General features: G+C 34.3%; 2 long non-coding RNA genes across 2 annotated transcripts in view; both read left to right on the forward strand.

The window, feature by feature from the left end:
- The first annotated feature begins 12,867 nt into the window (after positions 1-12,867).
- LOC136835702 (uncharacterized) lies at positions 12,868-14,329 on the forward strand. Its single transcript, XR_010852244.1, has 3 exons — positions 12,868-12,998; positions 13,301-13,408; positions 14,010-14,329. It is a non-coding gene; the product is annotated as an uncharacterized lncRNA (long non-coding RNA).
- Positions 14,330-24,925: 10,596 nt separating this feature from the next.
- The window catches only part of LOC136835703 (uncharacterized), a 98,569-nt gene continuing 97,947 nt past the window's right edge, over positions 24,926-25,547 (forward strand). The window contains exon 1 of the long non-coding RNA XR_010852245.1: positions 24,926-25,094. This is a non-coding gene — a long non-coding RNA (uncharacterized lncRNA). The remainder of the gene's footprint in view (positions 25,095-25,547) is intronic.

The raw sequence follows: 25,547 nt of genomic DNA on the forward strand, positions 1-25,547 counted from the left end.
TTGTTGATAGATGTTCTCTGTGAGTTTATTGCAGATCCTGCAATATCGGATGCTATATTCTGCAGGAGAGATAATAGAATATATTCAAAATCTGAATACTTAATTCTATTACAGCAAATTTTGTATGTATAGAAGTTTGATTATACAGAAACCATTTCTGTCTACACAGCAGTGAAAGAAAATTCAGAATTATTCGCTGCTGTCTGAAGAATATTATAGACTTGATGGAATTGTCTAACCAAAGCGAACCAAGTCCAAAGAATATTTCACAACAATAAACTGTCTGAAAGACGTCTTCAGTTTATAACATTATTCCCCTGATGAAATCTTAATCTAGAGTTGTAATCTAAGATACTCTGTGGAGAGTTTCCGAAAAGAAGACTTGTTCAAGTTTCCCATTTGAGACTATAATAACTTTATTACTGTTTAATACCTCGTGTTGATTGGATCATGGCCCAGTAGATGTATAGTTACGTAATAAGCCTATTATGAGATCCTATTAACTACGTGATTCTCTCTCTCTCTCTCTCTCTCTCTCTCTCTCTCTCTCTCTCTCTCTCTCTCTCTCTCTCTCTCTCATAATCATGCCTTATTGGAATCCTGATAGTTTGCAGTCTGTCGTTTTGAAATGTTCCTTCTTTACATGATATGAATAGATAGCATAAGTACATACACTGACATATAGATATATCACACATACATACGCACACACACATATATATACATATTTACTTTCTAAATATGTTTCCGTACGAATGAATATTTTACCATATTGGGGATAAACTTTTAACAGGAAAGGAAAGCTTTAATTTTTAGGAGAAAGATTCTCCATAGGAAAGCGAGAGAGAGAAAGAGAGGAGAGAGAGAAAGCGCAGACCATAGTTGTTGTTACATGCAAATGATCCCCTCGGCATTTTTCTGTATTTCTTGATCCTGTCTGGATCAAAATGAATATTTTTTCGTGATTAAAGTTCATAAGTATATGTATGTTATTATGTATGTATATATATATATTTTATATATATATATATATATATATATATATATATATATATATAAATATATATATATTATATATATATATATATATATACATATATTATATATATATATATATATATATATATATATATATATATATATATTATATATATATATATATATATATATGTGTATAATATATATATATATATATATATATATATATATATATATATATATATATATATATATATATATATATATATATATATATATATATATATGATGTCCTCAGGCATTTTCTATATTTCCAGGTTGGTGTTAAATCAGGATTATCGTCCATGATACTTTGTTTCAAATTTTCCTTGCAGATTTCCTCTCTATTTCATTCCTACATTTTGTATTTTCTTCTTTTTTCATCTTTGAGATCTATTTTCTTATTTTATTAGTTTTGTTGTAAAAGAAAACTATTGTCCGTCCGCACTTTTTATGTCCGCCCTCGGATCATAAAAACTACTAGGAGTTGAGGGCTGCAAATTGGTATGTTGATCATCCACCCTCCAATCGTCAAACGTAACAAATTGCAGCCTTCTAGCCTCAGTAGTTTTTATTTTATTAAAGGTTAAAGTTAGCCATTACCGTACTTTTGGCATCGCAGCAACACGTCCACCTCCGGACTGTAGCTGAGTTTCATGGGCCGCGGCTAAGAGTTTCATGGGCCGTGGCTAGAAGTTTCGTGCAGTATTATACGCTGTACAGAAAACTCGGTTGCTTCGAACACACTTGGCTCATTTTTACTTGTTTTATTTAGCCTCTTCTCGTCCCTCCTACTCTCATTGATTTAAATTTTTTTTTTCAAGTTCTTTTTGTTCTGTTTCTGTTTACTTTCTCTTTTTGCCAAGTTTTTAGAATTCTTTCTCGGCCTCTGTGTTCATTAAATCTTTCAATTTCCCTTCTGTAAGAGCCTGTCCTCTGTCACACCAATTTCTTTCCTTCATCATTCTGAGCTACAAAAGGGCTGTACGTGGCTCATTTCACCTGTCTTTGTTTCACATATGAACGCACACACGTACACAGACAAATTATATATATATATATATATATATATATATATATATATATATATATATATATATATATATATATATATATATATATATATATATATTATATATATATATATATATATATATATATATATATATATATATATATATATATATATATATATATATATATATATATATATATATATATATGTGTGTGTGTGTGTGTGTGTGTGTGTGTGTGTGTGTGTGTGTATGTCTGTATATATATATATATATATATGTGCGTACGTATATATATATATATATATATATATATATATATATATATATATATATATATATATATATATATATATATATATATATATATATATATATATACATATAGTCACTAACGTGTCATTACAAGTTATTAAGTACTGTAAGTATGTTGTTCCCACGGGTGTTGTGAGTCTTTTTTACCTTTAGACTTATCGTGTACGTGTCAGGTTAGCTACCATATTTTTTCTCCATTTTATTTACATTTAAAATGGACGTCTCCTCCTTCTAAAGAAGCTCATGATGGACGAGATAAAGTGCTATATAAATGCATAAGAAATCCACTTTTTTTTTAAACTAATCATCTTTAGTGAAAAAATTCCTGTACCTAACAATGGTCAAAATAATCTATCAAATAAATGAAATAATATCGTCAGCATAAAAAGATGAAATCTTATTCATACGCGTAGCCGTCACGTTTCTATTACATGCAAACATCACCTTATTCACAATGTTTAAACGATTTGAAAAAATAAATTCACACAAGAAACCCACCCCCTTTAAAGGCCATGCTCCTACTGTATTCAGAGAAGGAGAAAGTTTATCTCGCTCCCCAGGAAGACTTTTCCACAAGATGGCTTTGGAGGAATTTGGTCCTTTCCTTTTGGATTACTGGATCCCGGGAGAGAACGCCTGGCCGAGAACAAATGATTTTTGTTCTCCTTTTCACACGAATTCCTTGGCCTAAAACATTTGGATCCTATGTGATATCAAAATGCATGTTCAACATATTATGCTTAAACAGAAACAATTATCTTGGTTGAATTCATAGGAGGAACGTTTGTTTCATGAATATGAGTTATCCTTTAGAAAGATTGTGAAAATTAACGGTTTTTTCAAGGCTTAACCAATTTTTGAACACAGGCTGTATATATATATATATATATATATATATATATATATATATATATATATATATATATATATACAAAAAAAAAATTAGTTTCAAATGTAAAGGCGATACAGCGACTTTGAGTGAAAGGAAATGCAAGAAATTACATTTACTCTTGCAAACATTAGTATTTTCTTTTTTATTATTATCATAGTGACGCTGAGATAAGATCACGTTAATTATAGGTAATAATTTTCAGTTTTAAGTTGCACTTTCAACTACGTCAACTCAAAACGTAAATGTTCGCTATAAATTTTAGGTAATTACTGTTAAAAGGTTCTCAAAGACAGTTTTTTCGTGAACGTAAAACCTAATAATGAATAAGGAAACATGAAAATTAGTAATCTTTATGATCTTTACAATCTTTGGTTGTTCGTTGTTTTACCATTTTATTAATCGTTATAATCATTGTTTGTTTACTGTTTTGCCCATTTTTATCGTTATAATCTTTGTTGTTTTACCCCTTTTAACATTATAATTTTTCGGTTTGTTATTTTTACCTTTCTGATCGTTATGTCCTTTGCTTGTTTGTTGTTTTCAAGTGTTAATCGTTATAATTGTTGTTTTACCATGTCTGTTTGTTGTTTTTGATTTTTATTGTTATAGTCTTGTTGTTTTACTTCATGCTTCTTTTCCCTTATTGTTTTATTCTTTGTTAGCCAATGCACTGAATCTGACTAACAAAAGATTGTAATTTCTATTCCACTTATGTTCCCGTCTGAGATTTGAGCGTTGATTATTGACAAATCAGTTCTGTCGTCTCAAGTAACCAGAGTGAAAACGGCAGAGCCAATTCCCTAAGGCAAACGTTTACGTGCGTTGACCTCATCTTCTGCTTAATGCGGAATCTGGCAACGGTTCCTAAACTCCCCTGAATACCGGATTCGCGTCAGGCAACTTTACCTTAAGCGACTCTTAATGGCACCAGCCGTTTTCCGTTACACGATTATGCCACCTGAACGAGCTTCTTTTATATGCAGGTAAGAGCTTCGTGGTTCGTTCTTTAAAATAAAAAAAAAGACGAATTGAGAAGACTAACGAAAGGAAAATAAATATGTGAGTGATGCAAAGATATACAAGAAGGAAGAAAAGAATGAACAACGATTCGGCGAAGCAACACAACAGTGTGAACTGAATTAGTACTGCTTGACAGTGGGAAGGAAGAGGAAGAAAATTACGAACAAAGGAAGAGGAATAAATTTAGATAATAACGTAGATGCAACAAGGACGTGTATACATAAGACGAGATTATGAAAGTGGGCAGGAAACACTCAGAAATTCAGAGAGGGAGAGTAAAAAAAAAAGTAGGAAGAAATTAACAATAGAAAGAGAAGAAGAATGAGCAACCTGACAGACCTGTTTCTAAAGCATCGTTCCTTAACCTTCCCCAGTAAGTCCCTTAAGATCTGAAGACGTCTCAGTTTACGAAGGTTTTTGTTGTGGCACAGTGGGATCTTCATGACCCACGTTTTGGTAAGTTATAGCGAAAGGTCAGGGGCAACAATGATGCTTCTAAGGCCACTGTTCTAGTGTTGAAGTCCTGCTACTTTCGTCTGTTAAAGTCAGGTTTCTCTTTGAAAAAACACTGTCTGGACTCGTAGGATTCTGCTGGAAAAGTCCTGTGGCTTAAGGAATCACTGATAAAAAATATTCAACGAAAAATGCCCTCTAGGCTGTCGTAAAATTCAGCGGAGGCCTCTTCCATTTTCCCTTTTGCATTCCCTCTTCCTCTTCTTCAATTCTTTACTGTATAGTGTAGAGGGAGGGCACCGACGATGCGACCATTTTGGTTTTAATCTCCAGCAGCTTTGAATGAAAGCTTCGTATCACCCAAACTAGACCCTTCTCTTCCGGTAGTTATCAGAGCCTATTTCCATAACAAGCCCTCGTTTAAGGCATGAGTTGCTATTTGAAATCCTCTTAGTTTTGGAAGGTGCTAATGATCCTATCTATTCTGAAAAATACTCACGTATATTCAGACCTTTAGAGGGCCTTTTTATAGAAACTGCTCTTTAAAACTAACATAACGAGCTTCTGGCTACGAAGGGATTTCTTTATTAGCTAAAATGAAACCATATAATTATTTTTGCCATATTACATGAATTCTAGGTCTATGTTTTGTTTTGTTAAAAGTCAAAATAGTACAAAAAAAAAACTTCTTTTACTTGGCCCAATAAATCTTCCTCGGGAAGATGTTGAAAAGGAATTACTCTACTAAACGGCTGGTCAGCTTCTCACCGATCGTAATAAAAAATGCCAAAGCCTATTTAATGCTGAAATTGAATAGAACCAAATAAAGAAAAACAGATTAGAAGACAGTGGGAATTCTTTGAATATAAATTTTTCTAAATGATAATATTCAATTTGCCTTTTCATATAGATAAGTATATATATATATATATATATATATATATATATATATATATATATATATATATATATATATATATATATATGTGTGTGTGTGTGTGTGTGTGTAGTGTTTAGATATTTCTCATATGAAACTCCTTTTATTTGATTTCTTTTTATTTCTTGTTTAATTGTATTACGGTGTCAATAACCTAGACGTTGTGACACCAGCCTTATTAACCATAAATTGATCATGACTCGTAAGGAAATCAAGGAAAGAATAAACATAGAAATAAATATAAAAAAGAAGTAGCAGACTGGCAACAGAAAATGGGAAATATAATAGATACAGACTCTCCCACAGACGAGTGGAATAAAATCTTTTTGTGACTTGTACGAAAGCAATGTGTACCTTTAGAAAATAATTTTGTCAAAAAATGCTTCCATAAAAATAAGCTGCATATTTCTTATCAGCTGTGACCCTCAGTTGTATTTATAAAAATACACTTTTGTGGGTCTCTTCGTGTTCATGATATAACAGGTATTAAGAATCAGTCGCGTGCATTGACTGACCTCATTTTGCATGTGGTTTCTGATGAAGAAAATCTATATTCTTGAGCTGCAAGTGAAACAGCATAGCTCTAAATCATTATTATTATTATTATTATTATTATTATTATTATTATTATTATTATTATTATTATTATCGACATGTCACAAGAGCATTCTTTCAGTCACAATTTCTGTACAAGTCGAGGACTTTTAAAAAGTGAAACAGTATAAGTATATTTCATCATCATCATCATCATTATTACTATTATTATTATTATTATTATTATTATTATTATTAGTATTATTATTATTATTATTATTATCATCATCATCGACGACTTACAACAGCCTTCGTACCGTTACAGTTACTGTAAAATCCTACGAATTTCAGAAGAGTAGCAGCCATAAGTCGCGGAAAGTCACGCAAATTTACAATAAAGTATAAAAACAGAATTATAGACACAAATGTATGACCTTGTTACTAATGGAATCTGGATGTTCTATAAAAGTCTGGTCTCGCGAAGAGGAGGAAGGAAGGAGTTTTCAACACGCAAATATACAATTTATTTTTCTGATTGTGATCGAGAACTTTCGTTGATTCTCTTTCTGAGAATGTTTCATGCACAAGTTTTCAGGAAATGGCTGTGTTAAAAACACTAAAAGAAATATATGTCAAGGAAGTCCTGTATTTCTAAATAAAAGAATACAAATATAATTTTTGAATAACTTGATATTAATAAGATTTGTTTCCCATCATCAGAAATTGTTTATGAATTTTGATGCCACAAACAAAAATTAATCAGTTGTGTATACCGAGGGTCAGCAACCTTTTGAGGAGTGGTGAACATCTATCAGTGTCTTGGAGGCCATGATATCAAATTTACTTTAAAGGATCTTTCAACGACTTCGACTAGGTAACAACTGTTATATAATCAGTGTCCGGGTGTTAATTTAGTAGCCGGAATGACAGCCTTCCCGGGCTGGATGTGGCCCGCGGGCCCGAGATTTATTGTCAGAACGAAAATGGGTCAGACCTTTTCATATCTGTTTTACTTGATTTCACCGCCTCTCTCTCATCTTCACTTAATACTTTCTATCACACCCTCCCTCTACCATCCCCTTTCTTCTCTTTCATTGTTGCTATTACACCCCCCCCCCCAACACCCCCAACTGTTGGGGTGTTCGCTGTAGACTTTCCCACTTGAGACAGAAGATTGTCTTTGATTAAACTATTAAAGAACATTCAAGTCCTTTCCTGTTAGCTTCGCGAGTATACACGAAAGGAAGGAACACAAGGAAGCATTATATTCTTAGTACGCCTCATATTCTTTCACAGGCAGCGTTATAGGTTTCCATTCTTCTCCTCCAACAAAAGGCATTAAATTGTCCTGCCTTCTGGGTCAATGGCTGTTAGTCCCTTTCTTTAAAATCTTCTTATCCGTTTTCATTCTTCCTCTGGAAACATTCACTTTCTGCTCTCTTTTGACACCGTTGGGACACTCCCTTTTTTAAGAAATCGTACAAAGACAAGTTTATAAAAGTAAGTAACGTGTTCATGATTTGTAAAAGTATTGTATTGTATTAGGAATATTAAAACAAGGAATATCTCCCTCTCTGTCTTTATATATATATGTGTGTGTGTGTGTGTGTGTGTGTGTGTGCGTGTTGAGGTGGGTTAATACGTAGCGTACCAGGGGTCGGGGTTTGTCGTAACTACTGTTTCTTATAAAGACCCTTTTGATAGCTTGGTCAAAACAGTTGGACTTTGTATTTACTGATAAGTTCTTTTTCTTATTAGCTTCCACTGACTTCAGAGCAACGTTTAGAAGGTTTACTAATTCATTGTAAATTATTCGGTCATAAATAGTTATATGGAACTGTAATTACAAAATTATTTGTAGTTCGAAAAATATAAATGTATATTTCCTGAAATACAGCCAGTTCCCTGTAAGTCTTGCAAAGTCGACGAATATGTATCAACCTTTCGGTTAGTCTTTACCCAGAATTTATCTCAATTTTCACTTCGCACGTCAACCGGAAGTTCATTTTAAACTTCGAATTTCCAGAATCAAATCCGACAAATATTTAACCATTTTTGGGGGGTAACATTTCTTTGAACATTCACTTTCCACGTCAGCCTGAAGTCTTCTCAAATTTCGAATTTCCAGAACCACTGGAAGGACAAGCTAAAGCCAGGTTCGGCGCTGGGCAGGACAGTATTGAATGGCAAAGCATTTCCGGATCAACTGCCTGAATTCGTTGCCATTGGAATGTGCACGAGCTCATGTTTGCAATGGCTTTCGCAACTCTGCCGATTTGCCTTCGTTTGAATACTCGGCCAGTCTCTGTACAGTGCAGATATATATTCTTCCTTCCGTCTACCCACCAGGAAATGCGTGGGTGGAGAGAGAGAGAGTGTGTGTGTGTGTGTGCGTACAGTGCAGTGCAGTACAGAAAGATTTGTTCCATAGAGTAAATGTGGGGTGGGGGAGAGAGAGAGAGAGAGAGAGAGAGAGAGAGAGACAGAAAGATGTCAGCCATACAGAACTGAAGAAGTCTTCCCTAAGTAAATGAACTAAAAAGAGAGAGAGAGAGAGAGAGAAAGAGAGAGAGAGAGAGAGAGAGAGAGTACAGTACAGAGTACAGAACCAAAAAATGTCTTCCCTAAGTAAATGGGGAGAGAGAGAGAGAGAGAGAGAGAGAGAGAGAGGCTGGGAAACTAAGAACAGTATCAGACCCAAACCACTCGACGTAGGAGTGAAGCGATCGCTACCTTTGACTTCCAAGTCAAGCGGTAGGATCAACCAATCCCAAATGAATGACAGTTGAAGAAGATTGACCTTACCTTTGCTCAACTAACATTCGAGGTTCCATGTGTCTTTTTAACATAAATGTTTAAGATTTCCACGTACCTATATAGTTCATGATTTTTGAGCAGTAAGGGTTCCGTGTATTCTAGGCTTAGGCCTAGGGACGTGGTAAAAGTCAGCTTTGAAGATTATAAAATTTTATTCATATGGGTTATTTTTCATTTAGTTCATTTTCTTCATATTTTTTCATAAGGAAGGTTTTAAAGAAAGGCAAAAAAATGAGCTTCATGGTTCAAAAAAAAGAGCAAACAGATACCAGAGTCCTCGGAGAGTCCATGTGATCAGTGTCAAAAAAATGGTAATGCGAAGAGAATAGAGACAAGAGGTGGATGAAAAATAAAATCAGCAACACAACAGCAAGTTATATATTAAAAAAAGCATGGCAAGATATTTTGAACATGTGCCTAAATTGAGTAATAGGGGGAAGAAAATAAAAAGAAAGAAACTTTATAACAAGTATAACTTAACCTTCAAAGAACTGAACACAGATGTTAAGAAAACAAGGACCCGAACAAAGAAATAATTGTAATGAGTGAAAAAATAATGCCAAAAATAAGAGACCGAACCAGAAAGGAGGCACAAAGGTCAAGAATGAGAAACAGTAAGAGCAGGATAAAGAGGAAGATGTACATGAGCTTTGAGAAGCCAATAAATGATGATGATATAAGAAAATTTCAGGAAAGACTGAATCATAAGATATATGTTAGGCCTACTCCTTCTAAGACATCGTTTATCATCATTGGCCAAAACGTCCTTCGGGACCCATCGAGTAGACGTCCCAATCTTAGGAGGTTTCTGTTGATGGATGTTATAGGAGCTTAATGATAAAGTCTGAACCTTTTGCCTGGTGCTCTTGTCCAACATCTTCCACGTTTAATTCTGGTCCTTTCTTCCAAATTTGCTGTCAACCTCTCTGACTGTCCTTCTCAGTGCAATGTAGAGGAAGTAGTAAGAGATCTTGTACTTCATCTCCTTTATTCTGTGGATCTCTTTATCTTGCTGTCCAGCACCTCAATTCTCTCTTTTCACTGCCTTAAAGCTGAATGGCTAAATGTGCCCAAGTGCTTTGCTTGACAGCCTAGATTTCATTAAATCAGCCACTCAATCTTCGACAACGGGGGCGGGGGGGGGAGAGAGAGAGAGAGAGAGAGAGAGAGAGAGAGAGAGAGAGAGAGAGAGAGAGAGAGACCTCTTTGTTAAGTGTAAGAGAAGGAAAAGCGCCGAAAGTCAGCAAATTAATAAGAAAATCATCTCACTGGCCAAAACCCGTTACTTAACTGTGCAAGAGGAGTTTCAGTATAACAACTTTGCTAAAGTTATGGATATATATATAAAGCGGCCTTCAGCCACCGATGGCTTAGTCTTCAGTCAGGCAACCATAAGCAAACCCAAATAGAATTTGCCTCTCGATGGAAATTCATGCTAATGAAAGGTGCTTATGGAAACAGGCCAAAAAATAGCGGGCCGGGAGGATCTCGATTTAGGGTGCAAAATTTTCTACGCCGAACCAATCTAGACGCTTATCAAAATGACTCCAACGAATTGGAATACCAAATTTAGGATAAAAGCCAAGTCCTGGGACCTATGAGGTCATCCAGTGCTGAAACAGAAAATGAAAGTAAAGGAGGTTTTAAAGGTGTAACACGAGGGAAACCTCGCAGTTGCCCTATGAAACAATTGCCAGTAGAGGGTGGACAGTGAGATGGAAGAAAGATATGAACGGAGGTACAGTATAAGAAAATGAAAGGGTTGCAATTAGGGGCCGAAGGGACGCTATTAAGGACCATAAGTAATGCCTACAGTGCATCACGTGAAGTGCACTGATACACTACTCCCCCCACCCCCATGAAGAAAATGGGTCCAACGATGGCTCTCCAATCCGCAATGAACTGGAGCAAAGGGATGGAGGATTTACAGGAAAATTTGAGTGACCGTACGTAAGTGGGATTGCTCAGGTGGAATTCATCTATGACTAATGCTATATGAGCCTCCTTCAGTCTTTCAGAATCTTTATAAAAACACTCCAGGCCTTTAGCAGTCTTCGTAACTTCAGCAAAGCCATTAAATTGAAACTCTTCCCGAACGATTAAGTAACGGCTTTGGTAAATGATAATGTAAAGGTGATTTTCCTCCTTTTGGGGATTTTTCTTATGCTTACTGAGGAACTCTCTCTCTCTCTCTCTCTCTCTCTCTCTCTCTCTCAACACCACATTTCCAAAATATTTCCAATGATAAATGATTCCCTTGACAGAATATTTTGATTAAGGCCCAACTGTAATTTTTCTCTGACACTCACGGTAGATAAGCCATGATGAATCATTTCATTCTGTGAATATATTATATATATATATATATATATATATATATATATATATATATATATAGTATATATATATATATATATATATATATATATTATTATTTATGACACGAGAAACACAGAGCATCAGCTGTTGCTGGATATAATGTCGAAATGTATAATACCAATGTTTATCATGAATAACGGCTGGAAGCTTGCGCATGCGCATTTCTGGGGTAAGGGGAAGCGTTGTTGACAAATTATATGGCTCAAGGAAAATGTCATATGGAAGCTGGTCTTGACTATAATCCAGAAGACGCCTCGGGGGGAGGGGAGGGAAGAGCACACATGGGCCTCAGAAGTTCGTTTTCGGCTCAACTTATTCTACAGAATACCCAAAGAGTTTGTTCAGCCTCCGTAGTACTCGTGCTGAAAAGCCATCACGCACAGATATACGTATAAGTTTACTAGGAAGTTTGTGGGTGTTTGGAAGTTCCTCATCCTGGTCATTACTTACTGATAACAGGCAACGTAAACAAGAAATTATAAAATTTACTTCAGCGATGAAATGAAGCGAAATGGCCGTTCAGAGTCACCAAATGGACGAAATGACGGACTAAAAAACACAAAATACTTTGGAATCACATTTCATCTGCTCTAAATGATTTCAGTTGAAGTAAAATGAGCCTTATAATAAATTCATCTGCAGAAGTTATATATATGGCATCTTCATGAATGAGATAAAACTCCTCAGGGGGCAATTAATTAAATTAATCTAAACCAAAATGATAAACAGGCATCTGCGTCAAAAATCAAAGCAATAAGAACAAGACAAAACCAAAATCATTGATTTCATTATGGGAAACAACTCGACGTTGAAATAGTCCCAAGTACAATAACGTTGTTGTTTTGCCTTCAATTTCCTTGAGGAAATTTTCTGCCTGATAAATTATCTTGACAGCATTAACGATGGAAAAGTATTATCAGGGAAAAGGTGGAAAACAAATTGCAAATAATTCTAGTTTCAGTGTTTGGTAATTGAATATACTGGATATAAATACAAAACAAGTGAGAAACAGGAATAGAAACGTCAGTGTATAAAAAAAAAAAAAAACTGTCAAAGCGATGACCGTCCTCATACTCCTCATACAGAATTAACTAATTATTATCCATAAGAAAAATAAATGTAAAAGAGATTTCGTTATGAATAAAAAACAAGTGACAAACACGAATAAAACGTCACTGTGTAAGGAAAAATAAAATGCCTAAGCGATGAATGTCTTCATACAGAATTCAGTGATTACTATTCACAAGACAAATAAAGATACAAGGGAGCTACTTGTGAATGCAAAACAAATGAAATAAGAATAAAATCACCACTGTGTAAAATAAAACAAATTGTCTCAGCGATAAATGTCTATATACAAAATCATTTTATTACTAACCAGAAAAAAAAGTAGAAATGAAAATTAAACGGCTTGTTGTAATATCTCGTGCTTCTACGACCCTTTTTGGATGGTTTTTCGTTTCATGGTCCTTGGCTGCTCCAGTACCTTTCTCGGATCTTATTCTTATTCTTTCAGTTTAAACTTCAGTCCCATGGTTTCCGGTTTTAGTGGTTGTGTAATAAATTTCGTTGAATACAGTTTGGTCGTTGGTTCCTTCCTGAGTCTCGAAGACTCTCCAAGGTTTGTGGCTGATTTGTTTATCAACTATTAATGTTTGAATAGTCATTGTTGTAGTTAAGTTTACGTTTGAAACCTGTTCCTGTGCGGTGAAGTACGTGTATTTTACGGTAATTTAAAAATCTATTACTTTGCAACTGAAAGCTGCTTATGTGAAGTGGATTCTTCTATACTTTTGGTTAATATAAAATACTTAGTCGTATTTTGCTTTGCAACTGTAAGCTGCTTTTGTGATATTACTACTACTTTTTCTGAATATAACAACTTAAAGTACGAAGGAATTACAATAATGACTTTCTCCACAGGCGGCTGAAAGAGATTTTGACCCTGGAGTAGGTTCCGACTTTCCGTGCTTGAGATAAATGGAGACGGGAAGACAATTCGGTATAGTATTTTTCCCTCAAATTTTTTAGGTGAGTAAAATAACTTCCATGAAATTTTCTTTTCCTGAACTTATCAAGCCAGCTAGTCCTGCCCAGAACAGGGGCAGAGCCCCTGTTGTGGGCAGGACGTTTCTAACGTACGGCGGACCCTGTCTGCCGTGCGTTAGGAGGCTGGCTTCCCCCCCCAAATGGTGTTGGATTATTTTTTAAGTTTTAATACGTAGCAATCTAATCATATAGGCTAAATTTGCCTTGCAAGTATGCGTACTTTTTCCTTTCGAATATTGCATTAATTTTATCAGTGTTCAAATTTTGGATTTCTAAACTGTCTAATAATCATTGGCTTTTAAATTGCCTTGCAAGTATGCCGTACTTTTTTCCTTTTGAATCTTGCATTAAATTTTATCAGTGTTCAATTTTTGGATTTCTAAGTGTTGATTAGCATTCATATCACATTTCATTCATTTTAATTTCAAATTTTGTCCCTCTAAGTCAAGATCTTGCAAAGTTTTGTAAAGATAATGGTAGATTGGTGAGGTTTAGGCAGTAAAATCTGTAATGCACGAAATACTCAATTAGCTTGGGTAAATATTTGTACGAAACATTGGGTTTAACTTTATTAATTTTTCAGGTTACGTGAATGAATTTGCACCCTATTCGTGTTTTGAAGTATTTGTGAACTACAACCAAATTTTCAGTGCAATGGATGGTGACTCCTTTTCAAGGACAGCGTATGATGGACAACCTTCAAAGAAAATTGAGAATCTGCAAAATTTTACTTGGTAATAACTTTCTTTGTAAGCTGCTTTGTAAACTTTGGTAGTGTTTTTCGAACATAGTAATAGTTAACTTTCTTTGGAAACTGCTTTGTAAACTTTGGAAGTGGTTTTTCGAACATAATAAAAGTTAATATAAGTAATATTCATGTTATAATATAAGTATTATAAAGTAGCCTTGTTTTAATGTACCGAATCTGTTAAATCATTTGAGTCTTGTATGGGAAATTCATATTTCAAGGCTATGGCTATAGCATGGGCCATAACCTACGATATCAAAAGTGAAAATGTGGTAGCGATGAAATTTTGAAACGATATGAGCAGAGAAAACTGGGTGACTAATACATAATCTGAAGTTTATTTACCTCTGAGAATCTTCAGATGAAATTTAAGATTGTTGTAACTGTAGTTGACAGTAAAATCAGTTTGGACGTAATTGGGTAACAAGCGATCAACCCAGTAAGTTGTTGAATAAGGTTATGGTTAGGATTTGTAAAGAATCGGCTTAACTGAATAAACAGCATGAGCTGACTTCACTACGTAGGATGAACTACGTAACACTGTACTGGGCAAACGGTGAAATGTTTAGGTGGAGATAGCTGGTGTAATGCAACCTTGATATTAATCCACACTTTTACAACCAACCAGACGTTAAATGTATTGGTGACTTTGGCAACCAAATCCGTATCGGTTTGCAGTAAGTTATCATTTTGGCTCTGGTTCGGCTGTTAGTTTATGAACCATGAACGGAGTGAGGTAATTTCAATGACCCTAGATTACTGCAAATGCCCAAGAGCTGGAAACTAAATGTTAGTTACTTGATCCTCGGGAATGCCGTTGAGTCGGATATTTAGTATTTGCACCAGGAACGCATACGTGAATGGGTTAAATTCTGAATGGCGATCGTATGGAGTAAGATTTACTATGTACAGTATAGGTGTTAGCAAAATATGGTTTTAGTTTGAAATAATGCTGGCGTGAAACTGTTTTCATCAGCAATAGGAGCTAAACGGAACCTAACGTGTAGGGGCTATTATCGAGGTTCAGACTAGCTAGAGAGGTAACAGCTGATCTTACTGGTGGTATTATGACAAAGCAAATGATGAGGCAAAGAAACTAATTACCTTGAACGGGTCATAGAAGGTGTACTTTAAGAACTTAATTATTGACACCATAGAAACTTAAATTGTTGAAACCATAGTCATTTGAGTAGCAGATGTTCTTAATCAGTATGTTTTTGGTGTTAATTCCTTATAGTTTTGCAATTATGTAACATTGTTTGCTTGGTACAGTACCACTATCATCTCTAATGAATTAAAATGACTGAGTATTGTACAGCAGTTAAGTACAAAACTTCAAGACTAGGATAGTTTCTTACACGTATTGTTTATTTTTAACAGATTATATTTTTACTCTGAGCCATATTCATATGGTAAAAAGCCCACAAGGGCCATTGAATTGAAATTAAAACTTCTGTCGAATATGTAAATTTGAAATAAGTAACAGGGAAGAAAATTACTGAAATTCGGGAAGAATCGTTTTAGGGTAGTAAGGCATTGCATCTTTGCTCGAACTTTGAAGTTCCAACTGTCCATCATCCTTAGGGAGATCGTTCCACAGTCCAACAGTTTGAGCAATAAAGGAGCTCTGGAAATTTCGATAGCGAGAAACTTTCACTACATATTGGTGCTCTTGTTCAACATATCTGGTTGCTGTCCTCAGGAAAAGAGGGGAAGGGATTAATTGTGAATGTGAAAGTTCTGGTATAAAACAATATGAAAAATATTGACATTGCAATAACTTAACACCTTTTATGGATGCAATTCAGGATCGTAGTACCAAAAATATTACACTAAGCGTGACTGTTTGTTGCTCTCTGCGCAAAGGGTCATAGACTTGAGATAATATAAAAGGAATGTACGATGAAACACGGATGTTTGGCTACACCTTTTTACCAAGGCATTGGCTAAAGGTGAAAGTTGGCGAGTGTATATTTTATATTTTATAACCCTACCTTATTTTTGCTAATCTTATTTAGTACCCAAGTTCAATAGTTTTGATATTTAGAGAGTAAAATGAAGTCGCCGTTGCCGGAACGAGAAAATCACAGACAAGGATCCTAAAACCAATTGTGACGTAAAAATGACGTCATGAGGTCCGCCCATCCACCAGGTAGGCAGTCACTAACGCTTACACAGTCTAGTCCTCAACAAATTCGATAATGGCCATCAGGATATGGAATCGTCCCCGTGGTTGCAAGACTGCTTTTGTGTTATGGCTTACACTTTGTACACAAGCGAGAAGACCCGTGGCAAAACTTACTCTAAGAGTGAATAGGTAATTATTTCTATAGTGGGTAATAGTTACTTGGCCACCCCAGAAGTGTGGGCAGGAGCTGTTAGACAATCCCCTCACTTTGAGGAGGGGCACTGGAAGTCAGACAACCCTTGAGAGCGTGGAAGCAGTCAGCATTGACATCGCTAGCGACGACGATGAAGAAGGGGATGACCTCTTTATCGAGAGTGATGATGAAGACATTTTGTAGTTAAATTATAGTTTTAAATATTTTATCTGTACATCTAAAACATATTAACACACACTGACTATAACAATATGTTCCTCATTCAAACTGATTTCAATATATTTTCCTTTTCATGCTACTTAATATAAATCGTGTTACATTTGAATGATATTAAGTAGGTAAATAATAGCTTGCCCTCAAAATCTTGACTCCTACCATTGCAGCGAGTATACAAGCACTGTTTAGGGTACGTATGATATAAACAAAAAACAAGAAAAATAGCAGTGGGTTGCATTGGGTTGCATTAACTGAAATAAAACAATGGCATTGACCTTTACACCGCTAACAATTGAGGGAAATGAGGTATCATTGCTTTTCATTTGAATTCTACTAATAGTAACCGTTCTTGACTTGATGCTAATAGAAGGCTACAGTGTAGAAAGCTGAGGTGAAACAAAACGGATTGTCTTTTTGTATTCCCGCCCTGAATAGATGTAGATCTAACAGATGAAGTTAATATAGACTGGTTCATTATGGGGACGAATTACATACACTGAATTATTTGTAAAGTAGAAACAATACGAATATCAAGAAAATGGAAGAATTCCAATCTAACAACTTAGTCCCAACAACTGCTGTGGAAGTTAGCAATAAAACCTACACAATAATATTGAGAATGATAATGCAATCAAGGGGACGATGACAAATCCTGCTCCCCATCATTGACATTGCTGAAGCCTAGGACGGGTACTAACAAGGCCAAGAGAAAGAGGTTGGCGCACTTCCCCAAAATCCTCCATGCAGGCGGAGCTGTGTCTACCTCCTTATTTGCGTCAGCAGGTGACTTGACGTAATTAGCAGGTACCTCTAAGATACGTCATTGCCTACGTAGTTACCCCAGGTGGGAGGCGACTCCACCCATTTGGGTAGACCTTGTTTCTCTTGGCCTTGGGTACTAATATCAGTTAGTGAATATGTCATCGGCAAGTGGGCAGAGCCACAGCGAAGTGACGTTTTACCCAGGTAAACTTCTCTTCACTGTGGATGGAGCCTCATTACGTCATAGGTTAACGTCACTATTGTGTTCAAAACCCTTACCTGTGATTTTGATGGCTCTGGCATAGGGAACGCACTTTTACTCTGATAAGTACCAAAACTATTGAACATATGTATTAAATAACACTTGCAAAAATTGGGTAGGGTTATCAAATATACACTTGACAACTTTCTTCTTTATCCGATGCTGTGACAAAAAGATGTTGTCAAAAAAACGTGTTTCACCGGCTCTGAATTCCTTAGTAGTCACCGTTTATGATTCAATGGGAGAAATGTACACGTAAGCACACTAGTGTACAAAAAAGTACACTGATGTACAAAAAGCGCATTGAGGTACAAGAAAAAGCTTCTTCGCTGCCTACTTATAAGTGACTAGAAAATAGCCGTGGGCATATGCGCTTAAATAATGTACGAGTATATAACTGATGACGTTAGTATAGATTTTTAGTGCAGACATAGCTGTTCTTAATAAAATATGTAATTGTCAACTAATGATTGTTTTATGTTATATATATATATATATATATATATATATATATACACTATATACAAATATATATATATATATATATATATATATATATATATATATATATATATATATATATATATATATATATATATATATACACATCACACACATATATATATATATATATATATATATATATATATATATATATATATATATATATATATATATATATATACACATACATATGTAGGTAAACTGTAATACTAACGATACCAGTACTAAAATGTTGTCTCCTTGCAGGTGATTATATGAGTAAGGAATTTAGCTAGCAGCCAAAGAAAGACTGTAAACAGCTACTCTTCGTTAGAAGGGAACTTCCATTCTCCTTTTAATAGAACTGGATATGAAGATGACAACGTCACAGTCAACGAAAACGAATGAAATCAGCCGCATTGTTACCTAACCCGTTGTCTGATTTTTTTCATATATATTTTTCATTTACCACATGAAGGCAGACGACGAAGGTATGTGAGTCAGTTATTAAGGAAGAAAGTTAATGTGGATTTATTGAACTAAAACTGATAGAAAATGGGTTACGTGTAATATATGGTGCTAATAACATATTTAGAGCTAGAAAGGAAGAGCTAAGCAAATGGGAATAAGTTTTCCAAAGTATCCCCTTGCCCCATTTCTTTGATAACTTAGCCACTGAACTCATGTAAAATATTCTACATTCTGCACCATTTCAGCATATGATTTCTGTTGCTTTATGTATAAGCAAAAAAAACTTTCTTCTCTCTAGATCAGATCCAAAGAGTGTTCACCTTCTAATTCTAAGCACATCTTTTTGGACGAGGTACCGTGCCATTTTTAATCCTGGCTGCCACCAACCACACCTTGCTAACTACTAGGTACTAAATCACCGGCTTAGGTTGACAGATGTCTAATTGGGTTTCCGGTTAAATAGGTATAAGACGAACCCTTCCCCTCTCACTACATCTGTCACATGTATCATTTTGCAATTATTAAACCAAAAAGAAATACATTTCCAGTATTGAAGAATTGAATCACGATAATCAAAATAAAAAATCTATACCAATTTATGATCTAATTAATTTATTATAATCATAATAAAAAATCTATACCAATTTATGATCTAATTAATTGATTATAATCAAAACAAAAAATCTATACCAATTTATGATCTAATTAATTTATTAATACCAATGTCAGAAAGATAATTAACCTTACGGCATTTTGTCTGTCAGTTAAAAGTACGATATTTCCTATCGACATTGATTTCTTATTCACTCTTACCCACAGAAATGGAATGGTATTCTCTATGTATGAAAATTAATCAGTAATGTTCCACTCGTATAAATATAACTTTTAATATCTAGACTACGAGCAGCAATGTTCATTTGTTCTTTGAAATGCCAAAATATGTGAGGAGATGCATTTCTAGTAAGTGAGTTTCTTGACTAACAATTTGAATTTTTATTTACTTAGTTTTTTGTTTCTACCGCCAGGAAAGCTAGATGTGTGACGTTGAATAAAGATAAAATTACTCACTCTTATAGTTACACAACTTAATCCCGCAGACAAAACTACTTGCAATATTATTTCCCAAATTGTATAAAAACCCTGGTTATTTCACAGATTTTAATCTTGGCTGTTTTCATTTAATTAGTATTGCAAAATATCAATACACAGCTTGTTTCCTTCAGAGTGAAAAAATATTGTATTTAAAGAGTGGTTAAATCTAGTATTGCAAAATATCAATACACAGCTTGTTTCCTCCACGGTGAAAAAATTATATATTTAAAAAGAGTGGTTAAATCCTAGTATTGCAAAAATCAGTTCACATCTTGTTTCCTTCCGAGCGAAGAGTTATAATTAAAAAGACCTAATAAATAAAAGAACAAGATCCGGGATATATATGGGGTATGCGTAAATGCCAAAGCTATCCTTCAACATCATTGCTACTCTAATGTTCGTCTCTTTATGGAGGAAATCATTCACGGGTTTACTTTTGTAAAATGAGAGTTTAACGCTCGCTGCCGTAAATGTAAGATTCGTTTTGAAGGATCGTAGAAAGGATTAATATGGATCATTTTGCAGAAACTAGGGAATTCGTTATCATATTCAGCCTCCACTTCTGTTTCTTAAAATTCACCCCCCCAACCTTTCCAACCCCTTCCCCCTACCCTTCCCCCTACAAAAAACAATGCAGGGGCAAAGCGTAGGAGTCACACAAAGAGAACGAAACAAAGACAAGATAATAAAGGGGGAAGAGAGAAAGGAATTGAAGGGATCGATAAGGGAGGATGGAAGAGTTTGGTCAAAAGTGTCCCTCTGTTACCTGAAAACGTCCTACTATTCCAAAATATAATAATCAACCCTTCCTCCCCTGTTGTCCAAAGGAGAAGTGTCGCTCTACAATTCAGCTTTTTTTTTTTTTTACCCACGATGAATTCAATTGATCTCTGCTCTTTTGTGTCTGGTGTCATATTGTTTTGCTCTGTTCACAATGGAGGCCGCTTCCCTCCACAGCCTCGAAGAGGTGTTTCAGAGAATTCGCCGGGAGTGACTCATCATTTTATTTAATAGATTTTGAATGGATCAAAAATAATTTTTATCATCCACATTCACTGAGAAAATCAATCATTTATTCTTCAAAATATCGTGAAACTTGATCTAGGTTAAATTTTTTGTCATAATGTATGGTTATGAGTATGTGTGTGTGTGTGTGTGTGTGTCAGATACCCATTATCATTTTTGCATCAGATTCACTCAGAAAGGGTATTTTCAGAATATCCCGGAAAGTATTTTGGGATGAAGTTACCAGACCCATGGCATTTCTCCACATTAGCTGCGGCCAACTGCAGTTGACTGTTGATATGTACATAATTCACTGCTTAGGTCAACACTGGCACAGTAGGATTTCAAAGACCCATCACATTTTTATTTTATGCAATTTGATGCAAATTTTCGTAATTTCTTCTGCACTTTTGACGTAATTACCATGACCTCTGTTCCTTATCACCTAGAAAGTCAATTAGAATACAAAAGAAGGCTCTCTCTCTCTCTCTCTCTCTCTCTCTCTCTCTCTCTCTCTCTCTCTCTCTCTCCATAGATAATAGTATATCGTAACAACATAAAATTTTCAAAAATTGATTACTGCGCTGAGTAAGAGTTCCTCTTTGTAGGACGTCCAGTCCCACTAGATCAAATTGCCTATTACAATGCAAAACAGCTTCCATAAATTTTTAAAATGCAACGGGAGAGGTATTTCGACTGTAAGACCTTAATTCAACCGTTTTTTATTCAGTTCCCCAATTGAAATCAAGTGAGGATTCCCTTGAAAGGAGACTTTACTGTAAGCCACGAATTTTTTTCTCGATCATTAAAAAGATAGATGATAAACATGCAGTTGTAATGAGCTTGCATGAGAATGACGGCGTATTACCTTAGAATTAAAAAGTCACTCAGATGAATATTGTCTAGCGACCATAAAATTAGTTTTGTGTGTTCCAATTTGTATTTTTATTTTCGGGTATTCTTAATCAACTTCACAATGGAAATTGCAAAGGCTTTCCGTCAGGGCTATCCTACTGGTAAGGTCGTTTCATATGAAATAAAAATACATGCATGAAGGGGGAGATACAACAATAATCACTCAGTATACAGTGTATATTTGACGGATACAATAGACTTGACACTTTTATCTTCCTACCCAGAGTCTGTTGCTTTCTGTCACTAAAACTCAAAGGTAAAAGATTTTGCGTTACGTTCGTACAAGTATTGTTAATTTCAGCTTCGGAAAATATGAATGTATCTATGGTCTCGTAACAAGTCTGTCGGTATAGTCTGAAGGTTTCTACAGGTCATGACGTTATATTTTCAGAAGGAACTTGCTTAGAAGCTGTTATATGAAGGAAAAAGTAAAGTTCGTAATTTAATGTCCCACCTTGTCTCCAGTATTATCCAGCGCTGTTTATCTAAGAATGAGTGACTGAGAGACTTTGGTTTAGAAGAAACGAACGAAAAAGTAAACTGGCTTTGTTGCAATTTAATTTATCTTTGTTTTGACCTGGTGAATTATTTTTATCTATTTATTCAAATATTTATTCATCTATTTACTAATTCAATTACTTATTCATTTATTTATGAATTTCAGCTAGCTAAATATTACTTCAGTTATTACTGGGCACAGGAAAGCTAAAGTGCTTCCGGGAACTTCGAGCTGTTTAATCATTTCGAGTTTATCATTTAGATGGAAACCTGTAATTTATGCATAAAAGAATGTCATAGTCACGTTACATTCACACTTTTTCTCATGCAGCGTCTGTTTTAACCTTTCCTTTTACATAATTATTATTATTGACATATCTCTGATTAAAAATTTTTCTCATAGTTTTTGAGAAAGCTGTCGGGATTAAAATCAACGATAATGAGACAGTAATTCATTGACATTAATACGCAAGGTATCTTATCCCCGCAAGAGAGAGAAAGAGAGAGAGAGAAATGGGACTTGACTGGAACAACCTCTTTCGAAAGCCCTAGGGGAGGCAATGTGCTGTTCAGCATGACAAGGTTTCGATAGGGAACGAGAGTAAGTGTTTTTATGGAACTGTTTTTCTTGCAAGGGAAGGCAAGTAAAAAGAGACATTCTTGCGGAAATATAACAGGGACTATCATGCAGACCGAATACGTTCTACTTATTTATCTTAAAATTCATCGACACGCACACGTTAAATTATATATAGATATATAATATATATATATATATATATATATACAGTATATATATATATATATATATATATATATATATATATATATATATATATATATATGTATGTATGTATATATATATATATATATATATATATATATATATATATATATATATATATATATGTATATGTATATATATATATATATATATATATATATATATATATATATATATATATATATATATATATATAAAATATGGAAAAATATATTTTAGAAATTAGTCAGGTTTATAACTTTCATACATTATATATATATATATATATATATATATATATATATATATATATATATATATATATATATATATATATATATATACATATATATATATATATATATATATATAATACATATATATATATATATATATATATATATATATATATATATATATATATATATTTAAATATTTGTATATATATATGTATGTGTTTATGTATATATGTAGGTTTTATAGATATATATAAACATCCGATTAATCTTGTTAGTCAACGCTACGTTGTTCGTTCCCCAATTAAATTTTAAGCGGTACAGTGTTTGTCAATCTTTCAATTGTCTCTTTATAAAAGTCATTTTCTCTCTATTGTTGCACATAACTAGTCACTCATGGCGAGCTCTAATCCTGTATTCATATTCGGGTAAAATGGAAGATAGAACTCAAGTATTTAGAATCGATTATACTTTGATTTTAAACCCTCCTTATTACCAACAACTTAATAAAGTTGTCCGCCAATTTCCTTTGATGTCAGCTTATCGCTCGAAAAGGATTTATGCAAATATTTTATAAATCCTCCCTCGTTACAGTCTTCAGATTTCACTTGATTAGATGAAAATCCTCATAATGTGACGTTGAGTGAAATGATTACAATTTCATCTATCTTGACTGATAAATGGAGAGGAAAGGGATAGATATCATTTTTGGCAGCTGGCATTGCACCGTTAGCTGGGGAGCTGATCATAATGAGTAAAAGGGGATGATAAATAATAACTCTAGACTTTCTTGTTTAGATTTAGGTATGTTTTCTACCGTTATTATTCCCATGTTGTTACTAACAGGATACAAGAAATGTTACTCTTAAATGGTGCTTTAAATAAATGTATAAGCATAGGTATAAGCGTTGCCTTTCCGAAATCAGCAACTTCGTTGTTCACATTTATTTACTTCACTGTTATTCTTACATTTCTCTGTTTATATTCCTCTTATAGTGGATACGACAATGCTTATTATATTGCCTGCATTAATAAATTCACATGCATAAGTAATAGAGTTTCGAAATCAAGAACCGCCTACGCTTTCCCGCAGTCGTTAATATTTACACAACTAATACAACTAATATCAACACGATTTAAAGATTTCTGTATTTATTTAAGTCTCTTTTTAAATGTTTTTGTTTCCAATGCAATCCAGGAAGAAAATTTCTCCAAACTGCATGCAGAGGTAATCAACTTCTTATGCTTCTTAATGCGAAAAAAAAGTAAACATCCTTTTAGTGGAATCTTTATATATTGCTTTATTCGTGAAAAATTCACTCGAAATAAGAATTTTTTCTTGCTACACGAGAATTAGAAATGACATGAAAAGACTGCCTTTCATCTTTTGCTGTTTCATATTACATTAAAGATTTATGCTGAGAGATGCTTTTAAAAATTCTATCGGTTTTCGTAATTTTAGTGTAATGTGTAATATTAGTTTTTCATTCTCTTGCACACTGAAATTTACTTTGCGATTTTGTAATTTTGTAACAATCGACAAATCTTGTGGATCTCGGTCCTTTAAATGTTACAATTCAGTGATAAGTTTGGTCTATTCAGATTTGGCAATCACTACGTATTTTTCATTGCAATTCGACGTAAAATTGCCTTAGATATAGACTGAGAAAATCATCATATATCTTTCTTTTTTTCATTTCAGACGTTGACGTCCAGTTTCCTTACGTTCTCTGCTGGCCTGTTTAAGTCTCACTGTGACCAACTGCCGCTCATGCCGGGTTCTGAAGTTCTCGTAGGATGAGGCTGCCAGTATTAAGCCCTTAGCCCCAGACGGTATCTAAAGATAATGAACCTCTTCAGCCAGTCTCGCCACCGGTAAGTAACCAGCATTAATTCCATATTTGTTTAGAAAATAAAAAAAGAGGTGCACTGGATTTTTAGTGCTGAGTGTGACACTCCTTATTTTCTAATATATTTTAGTTTATATCAACGAGCAGTATTGAGTCTTAAACGCTCTCAACGTCATTACGAAATTAAGAGAAAAGAATTAGTGTGCCGAGATGAAAAAGACATAAATGTATATCGTTCAAAGCCGATTGCGCACATGCTATTGAGTAAAAGTTTTCCATTAATATATAATACTTTCCATTAAGTAGGAGATTCATGTTTCAGTCACGTCCGCAACCATCCTCTAAATTTATTTACATTTTGGGAACAGAAGTAAGACAACATTTTCTTTGGCCATAAAGAGAGATAGAGAAAGAGAGAGAGAGAGAGAGACTACAAAGTAGATAAGAAATGTAATATGAGGCTTCGTTTATTCTATCA

The sequence above is a fragment of the Macrobrachium rosenbergii genome, chromosome 55, assembly GCF_040412425.1.
Source record: "Macrobrachium rosenbergii isolate ZJJX-2024 chromosome 55, ASM4041242v1, whole genome shotgun sequence".
NCBI classification, from domain to species: Eukaryota; Metazoa; Arthropoda; class Malacostraca; order Decapoda; family Palaemonidae; genus Macrobrachium; species Macrobrachium rosenbergii.